General features: G+C 38.2%; 1 protein-coding gene across 1 annotated transcript in view; it reads right to left on the bottom strand.

Annotated features, from left to right (window-relative positions):
- Positions 1–17,937, bottom strand: part of ptprt (protein tyrosine phosphatase receptor type T) — a 334,210-nt gene that overhangs the window by 135,429 nt on the left and 180,844 nt on the right. The gene's annotated exons all lie outside the window — the stretch shown is intronic.

Here is a 17,937-nt window from a genome sequence, read left to right as displayed (position 1 = left end):
CTCTTATTTTGTCTGTAAAGGACTAAAGCCACCTGTTATGATAAAACTGTTATTCTGCAAAAGGCAAAGAAACCAGATTTTTGTTACTGAGATTTTAGTTGTTCCTCGCAACTGTACGTCAATGTTCTTTTTTCCTCTATTTTTAGTCCAAAACAAACAGTAAGTTTCAGAGTTTAACCGCAAAACCACCTCAACTGTCACATCAGAGCAAGTCCAAAATTTCAACCATATGTTATTAAATCGTCTGTTAAACTTCATACAAATCAATTTTGGAGTTGAAGTGATGTCTCTTTACAGCAGGTCTGTGTTTCTCCACATGATCTCCTCTCTGAGACTGGAACAAATTGAGCAAATTGACCCATGGCCACTAAACTAACAAAAGCACTTAAATAGTTCAACTGTCAATGCCTGTCGTAATGTTGCTATTGGCAAGTTTCCACTGTCATTGACTGCCCACATGGACACACACACACACACACACACACACACACACACACACACACACGAGCACACAGAACATTGGAGGACAGCTGTCAATGTGAATGACAGTCAATACAAAAGTGTATTGACTGCTGGGAAAAAAACTAATTAATAGTAGTTCAACCCCAAGTGCATTTCAGCACATCACAAAGTATGTGTGTGTCTGTGTCAGGGTCTTATAGTGCGTTTCAGTTCGTCTTTCTGCCTCGAAGTGAGAAAAGAAAACACTATTTATATATTGTGGAAGTAAGGTAAGAATGACTGAGTGAGGAACTCATTTGAAGAATAATCAAAAGAGACAGAATCCATTGAAAAGACAGAACACATGAATGAACCAGAAGGAACTCCACCAACACAAATGTTCACATGGAATTCTTCATGTTTCCTGTCATTTGTCTTCTGGGTTTGATTTCTTGACAAAACAGCATGTGAGGCAACACTGTTTCTCTGACTGCCAACTAGGAAATCCCAGTGGAAAACTTTCCCATCAGAGTGGAGCTTAGCTATTGCTACAAAAAGAGTAAATATCTAATAACTAAATGTCATTCTCACATCCCCATCAAATTCAGGAAATGATATGAACTGAGAGAGCCCTGTGGGCCAAATCATATCCAAAACTGTTTGTTATCTGCTGGGATATCTTGCATCATCAACAGACAAATTAGGTATGCATATTCAACTTTTAAACATAAAGCATGAGTACAAAGGAGATATATGCATTCATAGAACAAATGAGCAGGAAACAGATACACTAGAGAGCTCTCATAATGGACCAATGGTCTAAGATAGGTACAATATCACCATCAACTCTACAGTTTGGATTCAGCTGGGGAGCTTTGTTGCATATGATGCTTATTTCCCTTCTGCCCGTGTTTCCTGCCACACTCCAATCTTGTCTGCCCACTAAAACTGGGCTCAGACTACAGTAGTTTTAAACCTAAATGATTTTGAAATTGGGTTGCAAAAGCAGATGAGCATGAGTGTGGGTGAAAAAATGGTTTAGGAAACACGGTCAACACGTCTTCTCAACCATTTTCGACTGATAGACACATATCTGTCAATAGTAGTATGCTCACTAATGTTAGCATCAATTGCTTGAATGTTTACCATTGCTTGGCAACACTGTCACCGTCTCTTTTGTGACGGCCCCAGGTTTGTGGGTGTTACACACGGTAGCTCCGCTTTAATCTTGACAAGCTGCAGAGCTGCGGTCTCTATTCATTCAACTTACACTGTAAATTTCCAGCTAAACTGAGGCTTTTTGAAGACCCTTTTCTCTCTCTCTCTCTCTCTCTCTCTCTCTCTCTCGTCTGTCATTCACCTGTCACCGGCCGTGCTGCCGACAACTACATGCATGTTGCGTTTCCTCGCGGGTTTATTCCAAGTAGCTGGCTATTTGAAAACGATAAAATATTCTTTGTGTGGTTCATCAACGGTGATAAATTATCCAAATGTCCCGCGAGGTGTTAACAACTCGGCACAACACAAGTGAAGCCGGCGCTCCGTCTCTTCAGCAAGTTTTCCTCTTCCGCCACCACACACACGCTACGCCTACACATGTGCACTGAAGACCCAGTCTCAGGTCTCAGACCAGATATGTCCTCAGATTGTCGGGAGGGATGAAAAGGGGATAACAGTCAAGGTTCAACCTCAGGTTCAATGTTCAATTTTATTATCATGTGTTTAAAAATAAAATACAATCTGGCCCAAACAAATTAGCCCCAAAATCCTGTAGCCTGGCTTAAGGTTCTTTAAATCTAGCGAGCTGGATCAGATAGCAAAGGAGGCTGCAGATCGACCCAGTGACACCAAAATATACCGTATACCGATGGATTACAAACAACGGGCACTTCCTTTCCTCTTTCTGGATTAAAGCGGCTTTGAAATAAATTCACACAGAACACAGACTGCGCTAGAGAGAGTTAAAGTAAGGCAGTATGAGTAGGAGTGAAAAAAAAATACTGAGCTTAATAAATTAATGTTTTCCAGGTTCAGATACACACAAAGATGCTTGCACAAGCACACAAAGATACAAGAGGGATACCAGATAGTGATTATCTTTATGATTATCTTTAAATGGCTTGACATTTGGCATTATTGTTCTCAATTTGCATGCCAATAAATAACTGAAATTGAGATAAGGAAAGACTGAGAGTAGCTCATATTCAGTTTTATCATATGCTTTGGTAAAAAAATAAGACTGTTGTGATAAAAATAGTATAATGAATAGTAATGGAGAGGGATAAAAATAGAGAAAGTCAAAGTAAAAGAGAAAAATGAATACATGAGAATGAACAAAAGAAAAAGAGCATTAGAGAGCCAGAGCCGAACTGAAGCTATGAGCGAAACTTGACAAGATGGAATGAGGAGAGAGAGCAAGAGAGCAAAAAGAAATAGAGTGATAACAACTGGTGTAGATGGATATTTGTATAAAATGGGTACTGTGGAGGCTAGAGGTGATGTGCGTGTGTAAGTGTGTGAGTTTGTGGGGTGAGGCAGTGGGAGGAAGATCTCAGCACTCCACACTCGTAGACGTCAGGCAGCCCTTGTCGCTCCATTAGCGGACTCGAATCAAAAGCACTGACAGCTGCTAGCCTCACTTCGACTAGGCCTGCAGGCTGGAGCGGTGATGTGTGAATGTGTGACTATGTGCATATGTGTGTTAGAGAGAGGAAGGGAGAGAGAATGGAAATGTTGATGGTGAAGTAATAAGATACAAATAAAGAAAGCAAACCTGATTGAAACACAGTAGAAAGACTATTCTTTTCACCAAATGAGGATTTTCTGTCTCCAAATACCTGAAGGGATCATAGTGTGCAGTCAACACAAATTCCAGGCATGGATGTGTGATGTCACAAATGCTACTTTATGTTTTTTTGTCAATCCAAAAACTATTGATTCTAGTTTGTCTGATTTATTTTTTTTATCTGACTCTGGGGTGAAGTGAGTTTGACTGTGTCTGTGCTCTTTGATGTAATATGTTTCACGACAGTCCAGTTAGAAGCACATGAAGAAACAGCTCACTGAGCATCAATCCAGACTATGGTTGGCTTTGAGTTCAATTTATTCCATTAGGTTTTCCATTTTCATTGAACTGCTATCAGATACATTAGAAGTCTTCTATACTACCACTACTACTACTACTACTGTATAGTAGATGTCTACTGTATCTCCTGATGCCCATAAACTTAACTGCTTTTTTGGGTATGTCTTGCGCAGGAGAGTTTTTACTTCTAATATATGACTCTCTTGTTAGAGGACTAAATTTATAATGATTGATCAAAGCCCCCAGATTCACTAAAGAGCTAAGGTGGGTGGGACAAATAACATAAAAAAAATCAATAAATAAAACAATGTTTTCTTCATTCTCATGGTGCAAACTTCAAACATTTCGGCTGTAGCTCAAGTGGTCCTTGAGAAAGATGTGGACCTCTAAATCGCTCCAGTGCCTGGATAAGGGTAAGCTTTGGATGAAAAAAACACCTGTAAAAATGAATGTGATGCAATGTAACTTCTGATTTAATTCATCCTGATGATGACAATTTGTACAACCACTGTATATTCATGTGCTGCTGTATGGGCAGCTATTTCTGATGATGGTGGTGGTCAGATTTTGTGTAAATTGAATGGTTGGATGCTTACATTGCGCTAATGTCTCACTTTTGTAGTGAATATCACTTGAGGGTCCCATGTCTAAGTGTTTGAATTGTTTCATTGCCAGTGAACTAAAAAAGTAAAACAATGGTCCCCAGTTTCCTGGCACTTAAATCCCCTGGTACAACACACAGACAACAAAACGCCACTCAGATCGAGGAACTTGGGACGAAACCTTTGGCCAATAGAAGAAAGCAGTATAAAATGCAGCAGAAAGCCCTCCACAGAGCAGCAGCCTTGCCTTGACAAGCAGCTGATGTCTCCCAGGCCTCCATGTTTGCCTGGCTGGCTGAATAAAACATGTTAAATCAATAGCTATTTATACTGACTGGGACTTAGGGGCTGGAACAATAAAATATCATCTATTTCATCTACGCTGCAGTTTGGTTTGCACATCAATGGCTGTTATTTTATAAGTCATGAATGGCTGTCTATATTTTTATGGGCTTGACTATCTCTCTCTCCTTGCAATCATCTTACCCACCCGCACTCTCTCTTCCCTCTCTTTCCATGTTACGTGATAGATTCTCTTTTTCTGTTTTATCACTTTTTCCATTGAGTTAAGTATTTTCTGTACACCCTTCTCTATTTCTCCACTATTTCCTTAATTTTCTTTTCATCTCTCTCTCTCTCTCTCTTCATACTTGATCTACTCACCCATTGTCTTTCTCGTTCTGTCTTTCAAAAGAAGGAGTTTGGGTCATAAACCCCAAGTGTACTCTCTCCACCCCCTCTCCCTTGGTGTCACCCCTCCTTTCTCTCCCACTATAGTTGATGTACTTGGAGTTGGTAGAGTCATAAAGCTCAGGTTGTTTTATTGGCCAATGAAAAGGCAGGCGCGCAGCAGGGCAGTGCATCTTGGGTAATAGAGTGTGCGTCTGTGGGGGATAACTCACTGGAGGGAATGTGTAGGTGTGAGAATGTGTGTGATTGAATTAGTGTGAAGGATGTAGGACGAAAGGGAGGGAGGTGAATTGAGGATAAAGGTAGAAAAGGAAGGAATATAAAGAGAAGAAACATTTAGAGAGAGAAGGGGGACAAAGAAAAGAAAATTATAGTCCAAGCGACAGTGATTGGGATCCAAGCGGGTTGTGAAAAATGCTATATTTGACATTTCCAGAGAAGACTACATGCAGATTTTTTAACAGATTAAAATTATGAAAGAATTTGGACTCAAAGCTTTTTTTGTGGTAACTTCATTATTACAGTCGGTGGGTGTCATTATATGTGCCTGAGTAGTGGAAGAAATTTGCAGCCCACCTGCGAAAATTTTCTGTTTCCAAGTTTTACGATTTTGTGCTTCACAAACACTTTTTAGCCGAGAAAAATTATAAGAATAAGTTTAAACTTAAAAAACACAAAAAAAAGAGAGTAAAATTGTTTGTAATAACATTCGGAAAAATCACACATCATTATTGTGGATTTGGGTGTATTGTCAATTATTTATACATATCCATAATGCCTGTGGAAAACTTTGGAAATTTCAGGTGTAACCACAAAACCCCCAAAAGGGGTTGCGATGGCGCAATGCAAAAGACACATGCCTTTGTTGTGAGAGATCCGGGTTCGATTACCCTTGTGATTCCCACTGTGACGCATCCACCAATGTGTCCCAGAGCAAGACAGTTAACCCCTAGTTGCTCCAGAGGCGGGTGACCTCTGACATACAATATACCGTAAAACTTTGAATAATAGCCCGGGCTTTTATTTGCTAAAATCACTGAATTGACCCTGCCTTTATTTGGGACAGGCGTCCATATGGGACAGGCCTTTAATTCTTTTTGCACAAAACTGAAACTACTATGAAACAGTTTATTTATTTCAAACAGAATAATACTTGTGTAAAAATTATTAAATAATATCCAATACACGTCATTCATTTTGTCTAGCTCCGACAGACGGCTCATGCGCTTTTATTTTGAAGGCAGCAACGTAACGAAAACAACAACACGGTGCAGGATGAGAGAAGTGTGGCAGAAGTTAGCAGACAGAGAGCGATGGACTTCGCATGAAAGGATTCACAACTTGGATTAATTTTTATGAAAAGCTGTTTTGATTCTTTTGATCGGTGGACCCTTACAGACTTCAAAGTTAACGTGAGTCAGCACGTTACTCTCTTGTAGCCATGCAGGTTACACCAGTAAATCTAGAAGAATTAGACTTAGGGTCTTGTTGTTTCCGTTAAATGAACTTAACAGTGGTATTGTGGAGAATGTAACTTATCTAACGATGTTCAGCATGTCCATATTGACCATATGTTTAAACATATGCTTAGAAGCAGCTAAAGCGGGCGACCCCGCGGGGTTTAGAGGTTTTATATATCCAAAGAACTTCTATAAAATCTAGACCAGGCATTTAATAAAGGCAGGCGTTTATTTGTCAAAATGCGTTCCCACACCAGGCCAATAAAGGAGATAGGTGGCTATTTGGGACTCGGCTATTAACTGAAGTTTTACGGTATAGCAATTGTCACTTTGGATAAAAGCTTCAGCTAAATGAGTAAAATGTAAATGTAATGTAAGGTAGTCTCAAAGGTTGGTCAGATCACAGAGGTCTTATCAGGCGCTAGTGAGGTGTTTAAGGTACTGGTTTGCATAAATATTGACATGTTCCACCCCTCATACTTTGGGCCCACATGTATGTTTACACATACAATGTGTTTGTCCATGCAGGAGACTGATACTGGTGAGAATTAGAAGCTGTACATTTTACCTAGAAGCCCTCTTCATCAAACACATTACAGCTGCAGTGAGTATTTGAGCTCAACATTTTGAGCTCCAGCCAAGTTTTATGGGAATGAACAGTGTTTATGAGATGCTGTCGTGGGATCGGTGCTGTAGAAATGCTATTTCAATTCATTGTTGTCATTTTCCATGTTTTATTTTCTATGCTGCTGTTTGTTTTATTACAAAATATGCAGAAGCTTCATTCCTCACTATCCCAAATAGGAACTAAATTTTGTGCCGTGTTCGTTATTTCTGCGCCGTTTTATTTTGCTACCATTCTCTTGAGTAAAACTGTTTACTACATCTCTACTTTTTAAGCCTTTAGTAGATGCTCTCATCCAAAGCAGATTAAAGCAGTATACGGTAAATGAAGTTGGCTCTGTAACTTTCTGTTGTCCAGGTGCTGGGACTGTAAAATATTATCTATTTCATCTACACTACAGTTTTGAGCATCTGGATTTTTATGGGCAGCGCGCTCTCTTTTCTTTTCATTTAATCTTTTCTGTCTTGGCTCTATCTGATATAACCATTGTTTCCTTTGCTCTGTTGTGCACTGAGCACTCATTGCTTGAAGTGGAAATTGTATTTATTACTAAAACTGGCACGCAATGACCTTCCCCATACACTTTTAATAATGATAATATGTTCCACCCCTCATACTTTGTGCCCACATGTATGTTTACACATACATCACACCCATTGATGTGATATCTACTGTGAGCTCTTACTAGTATTTATTGCTGCTCTTACTAGTATGTATTGTCAGTTGTAGATCTGTAGTTGATGCTCTGTAAATGTAAGTCGCTTTGGATAAAAGCGTCTGCCAAATGAGTAAATGTAATGTAAATGTAATGATAATAAGCTTCTTCTTGTTTTTCTTTTTAGGCCTGCTTGTAAAAATATGTTCATGAGATGAAAGTGATCCTATTTAAATGTGTTTTGTCTTAAATTGCATTAACCAGCCCCAAAATGGTCTCCATTATTATGAGTTGGAAAGGGAGGACCACCATTCAGTATGCTTCCTCTCATTTGACGCCACTACACTTGAGATTTGAGGCAACATTAACAGCAATAAAATCAGCTCTTCGCCCCTGTAGTTGTCAGACAGACAGAAAACATATTTAGGTGCTTCATTCCCTGAGCTGATGCTCTAAAATAAGTGAGTGTGACTGATGGCCTGCCAACAGGGCTGGAGGATTTCAGGCTATGATCCAACTCATAAGGGGGCCAACGGGCTTGCATTGTACTCTGGCAAGAGAACCGGCCTTTTGTTGTTCTTTTAAAAATCTGTTACAAATAAATTAAATGATGATTTTACAACATCTACCCTGCACTGTAATCCATAGAAAAGAAGATATACAAAATATATTTGGGATCTCCAGTCCTACCCTCAAACTCTCTACTGACTGTATCAAGGCTCAAAATGCAAAGCATATAATCATTTCTATCTCTTTGCACCTTGACACCTGCAATCCTGCCGTGTAACCCAGTAAAAAAAGAACGTCCCAATGTGAATTCATGACAGGGAGACATTTAATGACACTTTGTTATAGGTGTAATATATAAAACCTCAATAAAACTTCCCTCTCATGTTCTCCCCCCATTGCATGCATCCTTGCACCTCATGCCTCGCCCTTTAACTTAGTAGGCACCTATTGTTTTAAGTTCCAACATTTCTGTTTTTAGATGTTTCCATTTGGGACAAGTTGTTCTCTTGCTTCCCGGCTTTAAAATGCCAAGACATTCTGGGTCACTACGAATAGAAAGGCAAACACAGACACACATATTAATTCCAATACAAAAACACACACACACACACACACACATACATACAACGACATACCAATCCAAAGATGTATGTACATGCAAAAATCTACAAATAAGTTACATGCATGCAGATGTAGACATGAATACCTATGCATACATACATAAAAACACAAATGGTAATGGGATCTTTGGTGTTTTCCTCGTCCCATTTTTCTATTGTTCCCAGCTAGATAATCTAACCGGAGAAAGAAATAGCAACAGACAATAGTCCGATGATATTTTGTGCCCGTGGTGCCTTTATTGTTCTCAGAGTGATAAGCAAACAGAAGTGAGAAAGAAAAAGACAGAGTGAGATGACGACTAAATATAGGCCAAAATGACCAGGCCTTAGTATTGTTCTCACTGACATAAATATACACAAAAGAGAGATGGAAAAGGAAAAAAGAGTGATGAGCAGTAGACCAACGATAATCTAGCGTCATAAATACCCGGGCTGTTAATCACTGACAAAGGCCTCAATCACTTAATCAGGCTGCTCACTCAGCAGTCCAGAGGCAGAAGGGAGGCGGAGCAAGTTCTGGGAATATAAAATTCAACGAATGACAGGCTGCAATAGCTTTTCAAAAGCTTTGTCTGCTATGGCAGCCCGCTGGGATCAAAGTTCAATACCACCCCAACCACAAAAAGTATCAAAGAGTAGAAACTCGGTTCACCCTGGCAGAGGTGATCAAAGTTTGAGTATTAAAATCATAAAAAAAATATATCAGCCAGTGGTGACTAGAAATTGGTTGACGGGAAACTGCCTGAATCCGCATCCAAGTGACGCTTGTTTGACAGCCACACAGCAACTTCCTGCCAGCCAAGTTAAGACGAGTGACAGAAAGAGCCCTCTCCCTCTAGATGCTAATGTAGGCCACCCATGCCTCTTCTGCTCTCACTCTTACATTAAAAATACATTTCTGACAAGCTATTCACCACAGATTGGCAGTGATTTACGAGTGTACTGTGAAATGTGTTTTGTGTGCTGTGGCTATGTGATTTTCCACATATCAGTTATCACAATCCTCTGTTTTCGTTCATCTTTTATTCTGCTTTGTTTTTTCTATTGTATCTTGGTTTTGTTTTCTGTAGATGCAAAGGTGGAAATTGTTAACTTTGCTGTTTATAACTTTTAAATCTAATTTCTATACTGCATTCAACAGGGAACAAAATAAGGAGAAAGGGACAAGGTTTGCCACATCTCGAATAACATAGTTTGAGTGGTAAGTGTTTGTTTCTGCATAAAATATTTACTTACTACTTACACATTGTTTCTTTAAACATAAGACCAAAAGAGCACTGAATGGCAAGATGACTTCAAATGAACAGAGATATAACAATCTGTATATATATATATATGGTATAGCAACACATGAATAAATTAAATGAATAAAGGGTTTTTTTAGTGGACACATAAAGAGGGGTTTAAAGTTAAGTCAATGTGGCACTTTGATATTTACTATAGCATCTAGATATTACTGTATACAAGGTTTTATGGAGAGCTTAAATTAGGATATGCTTAAATTCTTAGAGCAGCTGTAACCAGGCTGTAACCAAAGCCGTAGGTTTGGTCTCAACAGCTGTAAGGGAATTGGGGAGCACTGGGATGAAGCGTTTTTGTGGTGAGAAAGCAAAACGCTATTTGGATAGAAGCCCTATGCCTTCTGTTTCAAAATCAAAGAACAGATCACTTGCAAAAGAATGTAGCACTGGCAGAGTACTAAATATTTTTTTAATTTATTAATTATTGTCAAAATCGCTAGGCGCATAGAAACAGCTATTTGCAGGTTGCAGTTCTATCTCTCTCTCTCTGCACTGTCCATGGTTCTGAAACAACAGCAGTGTTGTCTATTGTTCTGAAAGAGCTATGCAATGGTCACATGTATGTAAATAATTTGACATAGCCTCTGTGAAGGGTTCAGAGAATTCCAGAAGTGTTTTAAGAGACCCATAGTCATTGCTGCTAAATTATTACTTGCACTCTGTTTGATTACAATGTTGGTTACATAATAAAAACTCAGCACGGTTTTGAAAAAGGTATATGACTGAGTTTGTGGCTGACACTAATTGATAGAGAGAAGTTAACTGAATGGCAGCTTGACAGCCTGTGTGTGTGTGTGTGTGTGTGTGTGTGCATGTGGCAGGAGTTGTGGTGTCAGGCATGTGTGTGGGAAGGTACATTTGCAATGTTTTTGTAAGGATTTGAAAAAAAATTCATGCATAATATGCTTTTGGGCTGTAAAAAACTTTTCTGTAGTCTAGAAAAAATTGTCCAGAATTCTTTAGTTTTTTTTTAAAATACCTTAAAGTGTAACTCGCACATTTATAGTTGCCTCTTTTTGTCTAGTGTGTGTTTATATTACAATGGGAAATTATTATAAATTACACAAGAATAAGAATACCATAGCTGTTATTTAATACAAGTAGCAAGGCAGGAAAAATCCAGTGTAAGGGTAATGTTTCGCTCACTAGGTTGTGTCAAATGAACAACCCAGCATTCTGGGTTAAATGGTAAAACCCAGCACTTGGTCAAACCAACTCAGTGCATTTTCTGTCCCATAGTTATCCAGCAATGGGGTTAAAGTTGGGATATTTTTTAACCCAGCAGTTTTTTGAGTGCAGGTGTAAGTGATACTAGGTCATCCCCCTGCAGGCCAGACAGGCAGTGTGACAGAGTAAATGGGGTCAGCAGCTCAAGGACTTGAAAGCCACACTAAATATAGTCCAATATTGACAGAAATGAAAAACAATACAGAGGAAGAGAGGAAAGAGAAGGCAAAGAGACAGAATGTGGACAGACAATGAAAGTTATGGATTAGTTCCTGTTTTGTCTCTCTCAGTCTATTTTTGTCCGCAGGTTTTAAAAGTGGCAGCTAATTCCGATCCATGTGCTTTCTATATAGACCAGATCATTATTTTCATTTCATTAATCTGTTTCTTTATTTCTGTCTTTCTCTATTTAGATCTTGTTGAACAGAAGAATGCAAGGCAGCCTCTATGTGTGAGTGGAATGTATATGTTCCACTGTCTTTTCATCTGCTGTTCAACAATACAGTTGTAAGCACACACTACTGCAGGGCAGTGCTCTACTGAGATCTTCTCTTGCTGGTCTTAATTACCAGACTTAGTGTATGTCTGTTTGAGTGTCTCAGAGTCAAAGTGAAGTTCCAGAAAGAGACGGTGCTAAGCTTTTGAGTCTGGCATTAGATGCCAGCAGAGGTCAAATGCACAAACAGGCTACTTATCAGTAAACCGTTTTCACAGCAGAGCAGCATAGTTATCTTTGTCAAAGGCCCATTCTGTGATCCACACGTAAACAAAGGTATTGGCTGACCCTTCAAGATTGAGAAAAACAGAAATTGAACCTCTAAAACTAATTGGCAGGGTTTTAAATACACCCACTAACACTAGACAACCACTAAATTTGTTTTTTTATTATTGTTCTGTAGTCTAAAGCATTTCTTTACATCATTAAAATGGGCCAATGATGTCACTAATGATCAGTTAAACAACCAAAATTCATATTTATCAGTAAGTTAAACCCTAGTTGAAATGATTTTGTTGGAAAAATGTATTTGGTTGGTTTATTTTGACATCATTGAATAATTGGAGTACTTTATCCATAATAATGCTCGAGTTTGCATGAAAATTTAATGACCTCTGTCTTGCTATCTTCGGGTTGTTACATGTCATGTTGTATTGTCGAGGCATCTTTAACTTCCTGTTTTGCTGTGAAGCCAGCTGAGCAGATACTATCCCTGGGAACAGTTTCAATAGCAAGATCACCTCAGGCAACTGCTGCTCTACTAATGAGAATCAATCATTGCTTTGTTCAGAAACCAGTGATAGGGGAAGGGAATGTAACAACTATGTCTGCAGTTTCTACACAAATCAACAGCTTTGAACAAAATAAATGCCAGACTGGTTGCCAGTATTGATTTTGGTGATTGATTAAAGGCTCTACTTGAGTAGAGAGGCAGAATAAAGTTATTCATGCACAAGACCAGACCAGAATAACTACATTCTCTACTAGTTGCCTATTGCTTTAGTGTGTTGGATTAAACAGCTCAAAGGTTTGTCAGCTAAACATTCTCACATTTTTCCCCAGTCTCTATGGGTATTGAGCAGCTGGAACATTGAGTGCTTTGAAATCCTCATACTTAAATAAAAAAAAAGGAAATTTATTAGTCTTATTATCTTCCTAAAATGACTCATATGGATGTTTCCCTGATCTGCAACTGTTTTTCTGGTAACTCTTTGTATAAATGGCAGACCCAGAGTTATAATTTGGTTAAACGGTTTGGTTTAAATGTGAGGTTTTTTGTTCTTATGGTAAATTTAAATCATTTTGTTCATACATATTTCCATGCCCTTCATTTTTATGAAGAATACACTCCCTAGACCACATACATACATATATATATACATTAGGGTGCCACTCAATGTAATGGCCCTTTTTGTTCAACATTTTCCAGGTACCACCCCCTCATTCTGTTCCTTTTATGATGCTGTGAGAAGTTTCATTCAGATATATTAATATTTACTAGTAGCTCAATGGGCTCAATGTTTTTATATTTACTTTCATTGCAATAAAATGTTATTTAATTCAAAATTTCTCTACCAAAGTAAATTAATCCTTGAGTAAGTATTGTTATAATTTTTTATATCATTTAACTGTTCTTTTTCATATTCTGATTTGTGTTATTATTTGGTTTAAATACTATGTAATCAGAATAATATTTTTGGGTTAGCACTATTGCAGCCGTAGTCAGTAGTATAGTTAACTCTGTGCAGGGTGGCGAAGGGGCTGGAGCCAATCCCAGCTGTCATTGGTGAACCCTGGACAGGTTGCCCGTTCATCACAGGGCTAACTCATAGAGACAAACAAGTCATACACACGTTCACACCTAAGGGCTAAGAGTCACCAATTAACCTGTGCATGTCTTTGGACAGTGGGAGGAAGCAGGAGAACATGAAGAGAACCCAGACAAACACGGGGAGAACATGCAAACTCCACAAAGAAAGGCCTGGACCTCGATCCACAGAACCTCTTGCTGTGAGGTGACAGTGCTGACCACTGCACCACCATGTCACATCTATGTGTCAAGTTAATCTTAATAATTCTCATTTTTAACACCACCTACCAGTTATTTTCTGGTACAGTAAAGAAGGACACTTCAACAGAGGTCACTTAACAAGAGCTTCTTCTGCAGCTGTCGCTTGTATTTGTTGGAGCGCAGTGCGGACGTACACATTTAGGCTCTCAGAGCTTTCCACCGGGCTCGGTGATCTACAGTCTGAACATTTTCCGGTTTCGCCCCCAATTCTGAATGAACTGTCACATATGGTAAATGGGCTGTATTTGTATATCACCTTTCTAGTCTTTTCAATCACTCAAAGTGCTTTACACTACATCACATTCACCCACCTATGAGCAGAGACCCAACTGCTCATCAGAAACAGAAATTAACTCATTCACACACTGATGGCACAACCACCAGGAGCAATTTCGGGTTCCCAACCTTCCTTTAAGGGGACGACCGTTCTACCCTGAGTCAAAGCCGACTTATGCCACTTCCATAATTAAGGTCTATCTGAAAGTCTGTCTGGTTTACATGTGCATGTTTTTCTTCCACTTCATAGAAATCTGCAGCTACTCTGTGAGCTGGAGAGCTAGCCTAAAACAAAACACATGTAGCTGTTTTTTAAGCTGCAATACAGTCATTCTCTGGACACTTGAATGAATAAATATTTAAGTTTTATTATTAACTTATGAAGTAACTGTTAGCAGCTATGTGTCTTCTTTTTGAGGAGTTTTACATTATTCTAACTTGTGATATTAAAGTTAATATTATATGATAAAATAAAATGTTGAATATTGTAAAACTTTGTCAGTGTTGAGCTACCAGTAAAAAATATTAGAAAACATTCAAATTTTGTCAACTTAGTTTTTGTCACACTATTATAACACATTTGGGGGGTGGGAAGATGAAAATTAGAAACTTTATTTTTGAGTGGCACCCTAATATACATACATACATACGTACATATACACAAACACACATATATATATATATATATATATATATATATATAAAACTACCAGTTTTCTCCCAATAAGTTAATATACAGCCTATTACAATATACATTTCAACGGTTAATGCTGTAAATAAACATGTAAAAATAAAAAAAACTTTCAATAAATATTTTAAAGTGCGTGAATAAATTCAAAATCGTGCATGTGTTGCAGTGGCAGAAGAGAAACACTTGCTGAAGTGACAGAGCCCCAGCTTCACCGGTGTTATGCCAAGTTGTCCGCACCTCGTGGGACTTTCAGATAATTTATCACCTTTGATTAACCACACAAATAATATTATATCGTTTTTAAATAGCCGGCTACTTGAGGAACCCGTGAGGAACCGCGACGTGCATGCAGTTGTCGGCAGCAGGGCATGCACGCGAAAGGGTCAAAAATAAACCTCAATTTTATATTATATTATATATATATATATATATATATATATATATACACACACACACACACACACACACACACACACACACACACACACCACACACTCACACACACCGTCCGCTGAGGAAATATTTCCCAAATCAAATATACCAAAATATGTATAATTAGGCCACTTTGGAGGACTTAAGTTTGAAGCCCCCCACACCATATGTTTACCTACATTAAATTATTGTGTTTAGCTGAAGCACTGTGGGGGCTTTTGGCCTCTGTAGAGAAGGCCAGAAGAACAATTAGTAATTCTGTGCTCCCAATGTCTGATCAGTTTAACTAATTCAGACTTGACCTAAACTCCATTTATTCACACAAAACAAAGAAAAACAATGTTTTCCTCAGAGTATATTTGAAAACAAAAGCATTCAAACCTTAATAGCAGAGATATTGTGTATACTAGATTAGGTTTAAAAATGGAAATTGTTCACTTGTTGGTTGATTAAACCAAATCAACAAAGCTGTGATCATGATTGCCTCAATGCTTTATTCTAATCAATGCTAGCACCAGCATCTGTTAAGATAGCAGGGGTTCAGGAATAACACCAGCAGGGAGGCAAGCTAGCTAACAGAGAGCACCTGTAATGTTTGGATGGTCTGGTGAGACAATCAAAGAAGGGATGACAAGGTGTGTATTTGTGTGCTTGTCTGCTCTCAGTTCAGTAACTGCCAATATCTGTGCTATCTGAGGGGTCATAGAGGACAGGTAAAGTTGCAGGGTCTTACATGGGAGATAATGTAGACAAATTTAAACCAATTACAGTGAAACAAACTTTAATCATGCCTTTTTTATCCCTACAGTTAGAACCTATAATCAGCTAAATCTGAACTAACATTTCTACTGAACAGCCTAAACGCAAATTGATTTGGGGCAGTTTAATATTAGAGTTAAAATTCTGTATCAAATTCGGTCTAGTCCACTCTGTGGACTTGAAATGAACTACTTTGTCTACCTGCTGTGATGTCCACTTCATTCAAGATTCACCAATCACATTCATGATTTTGGATTAGAAGTTTATAATTTGACAAATTCTCTATCTGATTCGCAGTGACCACTCAAAATTGAGGGTGGGAAGGGCTTTTTTATCATATGTCAAATGTCAACTAAGAATAACATAATGATCAGAAGTGTCAATTAAATGCTCCATGCCAATTTAGGATCACAGTAAAACCTTGCATTGAATTGGTTAAACCTGGTGTCACCGATCTCCAAACGTTTCTTAAAGTGTCCATCTAGTGTAGCAGTTTATTTATTAAAGTTTAGGTCAAAAATGGGAAAAAATATAGAATTATAAATTGGACATGATATAATTGCAACATGATACAGTGCTTGATGAAGACTGGATTGCCTGAATTTCAGAGGTAATAATAATTACAAATCAGGCCTTCAGTTTTGTGATAATAATTATTTTTGTTTGTTTTTTGTGAAATAACAGAAGTACAGTGGTAGATCAGATTTGAGAACAAAATTGCTGTTTTAGAATCATCTCTTCCCTCCTACATCAATGAAAAATACAGTTATTTTGTAGTATTTTTGTTCTTCAAATTATCATCTGTTTTCTACTTTTTCCACCTCACGTCCATTCACCCCACACACTCCTCCCTCCATCACATTTCCCCCAGACATCATTTATCCTTTCTCAGATGAATAGGACACGAGGTGGTGAGCAAGGGGGGCTATGTCCCTTTAGATCTCACCCAGATGTTTCCTTTAATCCTGTAATTAGGTACAATTACAGTAATGGATGCAAGACATGAAGTGATCATATTCGCACACTGAATTAATTCATGTAATCTTGATATATGATGAATAATGTTAATTTTTGAAAGATTTTCCCTTGCTAAGTCGATAGGTTTTATCTCCTCTCCCAGTTCTCTCTTCGTTCTTCTCATTCTCCTTATCTCTCCTCACAATTATCCACCTCTACCCATCTATCTCACCCCCCTCCACCACCATTGTCCTAGGTGTAATTCATCTGGTTTCTATCCTGAAAGCGAGGGAAACAGAGGGCGGAAAAAAGAAAAGAGAAGAGACAACAGAGCAGGATAGTACACAAGAGCCCTTTTAGATGTTGCAGATGATGCCTTTAATCCTGTCAATAGCTGCAATTATAGTAATTATCTCTAATAGCGGCGCATTGTGTTGAGGCTCTGATATGTTTAACAGATGATGCCAAGTCGAGCCGCCTTCACCGGGCAGAGAGGGCAGGGAGCTTAGATTCATATTAATGAAATCAACACAAAACAAGACGAAACTGATGATGGTGGTCCCAAGAGGTTTATATACCACAGATAGTGTTTTTCAAGCTCTGTGTCAAGGGTCTCAGAGATGGTACTGAGTGGACTTTGTACCTTACAGAAGCATTTAAAATGGGCCGCTAAAATATATCATCAATTGAGCTGAAAAACTGCAATTTAAAATGTGTAAAATTTGTTTAGCAAATAAGTGTGTTTAACAGTAACACCCATCATCTAATTAACTATTTACAATAGAAACATTTTAGACATGTTTATCTTTTTCACATAACTGTACAAGCGTAAAAAAATTCAATTCAATTATTTCTGAACAAAGAAGTATGTATGAAAGGCATTGAGGTTTGACAGAAAAACCTGTAAGTTGAACACTCAATAATAATTGGTCAAAAATGTCACTATAAAAAAATCCATATCACATATCATATACAAGACACAAAAAACATATTTATTCTTACTCACGGCACATGGGGACAATAAAAAAAAAGAAGAAAC

Source organism: Micropterus dolomieu, linkage group LG18 (assembly GCF_021292245.1).
Source record: "Micropterus dolomieu isolate WLL.071019.BEF.003 ecotype Adirondacks linkage group LG18, ASM2129224v1, whole genome shotgun sequence".
NCBI lineage: Eukaryota > Metazoa > Chordata > Actinopteri > Centrarchiformes > Centrarchidae > Micropterus > Micropterus dolomieu.
This window is presented reverse-complemented; position numbering and strand designations above follow the sequence as displayed.